This window comes from Salmo salar, chromosome 10, assembly GCF_965601325.2.
Source record: "Salmo salar chromosome 10, fSalSal1, whole genome shotgun sequence".
Taxonomy (NCBI): Eukaryota; Metazoa; Chordata; class Actinopteri; order Salmoniformes; family Salmonidae; genus Salmo; species Salmo salar.
Genome location: NC_138300.1, coordinates 30,053,872 through 30,059,871, shown reverse-complemented (window position 1 = coordinate 30,059,871; position 6,000 = coordinate 30,053,872). Strand labels below are relative to the sequence as shown.

Here is a 6,000-nt window from a genome sequence, read left to right as displayed (position 1 = left end):
ATTGGTGGGAATTATGTTGTAGATATTAGCATTCTTTTATAGAGAGTTCTGCATCTGTGACAAAAATGTGTTTAGTGCTCTAATGTGTATTTTCTATAAAGACTATTCCAACAACATTAGGTATATAGGTACATAAAACACTGCTTTATACTGCGACACTTATTTTAATGTTTTTGTGTCCTCCAGTTTCTACCTAACTGCAGAGAATTGGCTGCCTCATTTTTGCCTGGAGAGTCACCTCCTCAGTGTTTCAGTGTCTGAAGCCGTTGGCTGGTTGTGAACCGTTTGGCTCTTTCTCCACTAGCAAGCAACCTTACAATGTACCCCAATTGCTCTTCAATGTAATTTTTTTAAAGGATTTATCAAATGCTACACTTATGTAATCAAAACACATGGCTCATTTGGGATTTTAACTACCAAGCTGCCATCTCGGAGTAGACTTATAACGCTTTATTGTGACTATATTTTAGAAAATAGCGGTGGAGGAGGAGATTCCATATAAGGAGCACAGCAGAGAAGGCACCCCTTGTGTAATCTGGGCATTTAAGTAAGTGTTTTCTTGGCTTTTCTCGTGATTGTAGGTCATATACAATATACTACGAGACGCATTCATTCTACACTATTGTTTGTAGGTGGTTATGATCAATTGTTTCAGTGTCACGGACATTTATTTTGGTGATTTCACAAAGGTGGGGGATGGGCAGCGTCAGCGTGTGTCCGCGCGCGCATGTGTCTGAATGTGTGTGTATGTAAATATGTGCGCGTGTGGTGACTAGAAGCTTGCTTCCTACGCCTGTCTACAACTTCACAGGGGGTGTAAGGTTGTTTGTTAGCCACTTTAAATGTATGATGATTATCATCACCGCCAAGCATTTTAGCTAAACCATTAGAAAAGTTTTATCTGAGGGGTTGAAAACAGATTTGTAGCCACAAATCTAGCTGTAATGTAAGCTTTATTGTGACTCATGGACACATAAGCATGTTACAGCATTAACTGGGGCTAGCTATACAAAATGGATTTGGATATGTGGAAACATTTATGTAGCCATATGTTAACTTATATATAATAAAGAAACAAAATCAGAGCTTATTGACAATTCAGCAATGTAACACATGAGTGTGGGGGAAGGGAACTCCGAGTCAGAGAGTGCTACTCTAGTGGCGCATTTACCCCGTGTGTTACCCAAAAGGCTCAGACTTTTCTGTTTCCATCTGCACCTTGTCGCACTAGGCCATGGCTCTGGCGGACCTGCCCTCACTTGGGGCCAAAGCCAGACCACTGGTACTTTTCAGCTGGCATTTACATAACAATGGCTCACTGAACTTGAACACCTTTTCACAAAGCAAATGTTTTGATTATGCAGAGGCTGTAGAGCCTGCTTTTTAGAAGTCCTCAGTGTCAGCCCTAGCTATGGCAACACAATTGCACTAGTATAACATAAGGGTGTATACACTACTAGTGTAAATGGTGTTATAGTCGAAAAGCACCATAGCTCAACTTAATGACACAGCAGTAGCCTAGTTGATGTCCAGGGATGCTGGCACTAGTTGACTCCACTGCTTCCCACAGTTGTATCAAGAATGGTCCACCACCCAAAGGACATCCAGCCAACTTGACACAACTGTGGGAAGCATTGGAGTCGACATGGGCCAGCGTACCTGTGGAAACTGTTGCGCGTGAAAAACCCAGCAGCATTGCCATTCTTGACACAAACCGGTCCGCCTGTCACACACTACCATACCCTGTTGAAAGGCTCTTAAATATGCTGTCTTGCCCATTCACCCTCATACACAGTCCGTCTGTCTCAAGGCTTAAAAATCCATCATTAACCTGACTCCTCCCCTTCATCTACACTGACAGAAGTGGATTTAAATAAGTGACATCAAAAAGAGATCATAGCTTTAACCAAGATACACCTGGTCAGTCTGTCATGGAAAGAGCAGATGTTCCTAATATTTTGTTAACTCAGTGTATATTCCAGTTGTATTGCTTGACCTAAGAATTTATATTGAATTGAAATGTAGCAGGTAAACTTAGCTCCTGTTTTAAGATGGTATTGACCCAGTATTGTCTGACCACTATGCTTTATTATATTATGGGGATATTCAATCAGTGAAATGATCTATTAGAACAATAGAACAAAGGCCTAACACAACACTAGCCTAGTTAATGATCTGCTTTACACACAAGATGCCTATATTCACATTTCATATAGACATTAAGTTGATCATATTTACATAGCTTAAAGTCTCACCCTCTTATGTAGCTAGTGGTGGACTAGCTCAGTTATGTAACAGGTGCTTGACAGTAGACGGAAGGAACATGTGGGATGAGTGGATTTCAGTTCTTCAGCAGCAGTTCTTTGTTTCATAGATTGCCAGGACCATGACAGAACAAGACATAAATACAAAATCATCTATCAATAGTTCTCATACCAACCCATATTTAATTTAAATGGCACACATAGCCAGAGAATTTTACAATCAGAAATAGTCAGAAATATGATCTTAGTTCAGGCTAGTTCTTATTGCGTGTTCACATGCTTTATAATTGGAAACTTTGGACTACTGATGAAACTCCCAGATAAGCCAAACTCCATGTGCGCTTCCAATTTGGGAATACTAGTGGGAAACCTGGATAGCATCGTTGTACCCCACGTTTCCCAGTTAGGGAATTTTCTTCTTGCAAGGAGCATGTGAACGCAACCTTTGTTTAAAACCTTCACAATGAGCCTTATTTAGCCTAAATAATGTATTGAGCTAAAGGGAAATCAAGTGACATGACTGACGGAGCAAGACTTAGCCTAGGCCCAATAGTAATAATGCTGACCTCTACACTAATCTGAAGGGGGTTCAGCTTGGAAGGAATGATGAAGGTCTGTTGAGGGTTAGGATAAATAAAAAAGGTATAATGCATAGCTAGAGAGATGTGAAGTTAACTCTTCTTCATAAGCTAATACAAATCAGTGCCAGGCTGTGTGTTGGACCTTTCCGTTGCTCTGTAATTTGTTTTTCCTCTGGGGAAGCCCAGGGAGACGAACAGCAGCAGCAGCCCCTCTCCTCTTCTCTCCCTGTTGACACTTATCACATGGTGTGTGTTGTGACCCCAGAGGTCAAGTTTAACATGCTGAATGCCCCTGAACCCAGCGCACCCTCCCACTTTAGAGTAGTGCCTCTAAGTCCCAAGGCGTACCTTCCCTGTGCTTGAAGCGATCTTTGCTGACTGTGTGATAGGCGATGGCCTCTGTGATTTCTGTGTCCATGGGATGTTTTTAGTAGGTCGTGACACGTGAACACCGGCAATCATTTCCTGTTTAACGTAGGTGGGTGGTTGTGGCTGAGGGGCTTTGCTGCTGTCGGTCGCTTTATTTTTACCATCCTATCGTCATAAATTAGAGGATGGTTCTTCTTCAAATTATTGAATATATTTGTCGTGTTTCCTCTTGTTGTCGCCACAATGCTGAAGCACTTTGTAACAACAGTTGCATTTGGTTGACATTGGTTTGCCTGTAGCTGAAATACTGCCATACCACCAAATCGACGTTCTCGTTAGCACTAGCAGGACTCATGTTGCTGACACACACAGAGGTAAAGCCACATTGTTTCTAAACCTCATACTGTACTGTATTTGGTAAAGCCCTTTCTCTCCTCACCAGTATCTAACTGTACACTCCAAGCGGGGATGCTTGTGATTGGCCAGCATGTGTGGGCCATGCAGAGTGAGAACCCACTTATGATTGGTTAGCATCCTCTGTGCATGTAAAGAGTGAATGAACGGGGAGTCTAGCGCATCTCATTGTAAGAGGTACCGTAGTAGTTATTGTCGTATTAACGCAGTTTCTAAGAAAGGGGAAAATCGCAGCCTCTTGCAATATAGATATTGCACATGTCAATATCACAATTTCGATCAGAATTTGATTAATCATGCAGACCTAATAGTGAAACACGCTGGGAAGAATGATTGTATTGGTCAAGCAGAGCGATCAATGGAGGAGGCAGCTTTTCTTTGGAGCACATTAAATGTAGGCCAATGTGCAAAACAGGTTTTTTTGCAGTGAATTAGGATAAAGGCAGGTTTAGGGCTCTAATCAATATGCATCACAGAAATTCAGCGTTACAGCGTGATTTAAATTTAAAGGCAATGTTCCTGCATTAGCGGAGACGGCATTCATGGTAAACGCTGCAGATGCCGGCTCAACTGGAAATTACTTTAACATTTCTATCGCCCAATTTGTAACGCTTCAGCGATACAGATTGAATAGATCCCTTACTCTTTGCTAGTAGCAGTAAGCTAAGAATGACCTGCTTGGTGACAAAGGCTGTGTTTACATGGGCTGGTCTTTTAGATGGTGTGCACAACTTCCTGAGAAGTCTGACCTAATATTAGACATCACGTGAATCATTTTTATTTTTTATTTCACCTTAATTTAACCAGGTAGGCTAGTTGAGAACAAGTTCTCATTTGCAACTGCGACCTGGTCAAGATAAAGCATAGCAATTCGACACATACAACAACACAGAGTTACACATGGAATAAACAAAACATACAGTCAATAATACAGTAGAACAAAAGAAAACAAAAAGTCTATATACAGTGAGTGCAAATGAGGTAAGATAAGGCAAAGTAATTACAATATAGCAATTAAACACTGGAATGGTAGATGTGCAGAAGATGAATGTGCAAGTAGAGATACTGGGGTGCAAAGGAGCAAGATAAATAAATACAGTATATGAACCAGTCAAGGACTGTATGCCATACCAATCAAATGGTAGTCTCTTATTTCACTGACTGAGTTTAGGACTAATAAATAAGGAGTAGACCTACAGTATATTCACATGAGTGGCGCAGCGGTCTAAGGCGCTGCATCTCGAGCCTGGTTCGATCCTGGGCTGTGTCACAACCGGCCGTGATTGGGAGTCCCATAGGCCGGCGCACAATTGGCCCAATGTCGTCTGGGTTAGGGTTTGGCCAGGGTATGTCATTGTAAATAAGAATTTGTTCTTAACTGACTTGCCTAGTTAAATACGTTTTTAAAAAATCAAAAAGTTGATTGGCTATGATCCTCATATCCTTTATTTTCAACCAAGAGGAGAGGTGTTCTATTTAGGCCTAAACGTGAGCACAATGACTCTATTCTGTGCTATGCTATCTATTAAATTGAACTGAAGTTATCAATGATTTAGCATAGACCATTTTACGGGTCAGAGATGGCCTAATTAAACTGTTCACTGCAGCTTTCAATGGGGCTGGGTCTGTGGTAACAGATCTGTCTCACCCTTGGTCACGAGGAAGACTGAAAAGGAGTAGGGACTTGGAAGTGAAGTAGAGGGTGGTAATTGACCATTGAAGGTGACTTTAGATTGTCTTCCCATGGGTATCAAAAAATGTGTTGCACAAGTTAAACAGTGAAACCTTCATGTCCATTATTAGGATTATCTAATTTAAATTTCTGACTCGCATGAAATAGCCTGGTGGTTGTATAGTGTACAATGAACTACAAACCGTGTGAATGATGAGCCAAAGTCTAGATTCCAGAATCAGGGAAGTAGGCTATAAGTCAAACACAATAACTAAACAAACACAGCAGAATGTATGCTGCAATGAAAATATAGCAAGCTACCAAACACGTTAAACTGCTATTTAATGACATGCTGGGTCTGTAGGATCTCGCTCTTCCTGTGCTGAGCCAAGTAGTCTGACTAGCTTGCTAAACATTTCCAGGATCTGTATACGTCCAGTGAAATGCTAGCCTACCTTTGCCCATCTGAGAAACTCTGCTATGGAATGTGATCTGTGCTGCGATAACAGTGGGGGAAGGAAAGGGAGAGGAGGAGTTCCCTTACTCATAGGTCATGTAGGCCATCGCTTACAACAGCTCTTAAAGCTTTAATTAAATACTAATCCCTGGGGTATACTGTATTGACTCTCATCAAATAGCAAGAGGATTCCCTCTCTTAGCACCTTTCCATCTGAAAACTGTGTTACTTAGGCTAGGCTAT

General features: G+C 41.4%; 1 protein-coding gene across 7 annotated transcripts in view; it reads left to right on the top strand.

Moving 5' to 3' along the window:
• The first annotated feature begins 245 nt into the window (after positions 1-245).
• tbl1xr1a (TBL1X/Y related 1a) overlaps positions 246-6,000 on the top strand; it is a 27,804-nt gene continuing 22,049 nt past the window's right edge. For 4 of the 7 annotated variants that reach the window (XM_014216746.3, XM_014216745.3, XM_014216748.3 and 1 more), the window contains exons 1-2: positions 248-341; positions 471-547. The gene's annotated coding sequence lies outside the window, so the exon portion shown is untranslated. Of the gene's footprint in view, positions 548-6,000 lie in introns of all 7 variants that reach the window. The other 3 variants (XM_014216743.3, XM_082956884.1, XM_082956883.1) reach the window with 3 other exon arrangements.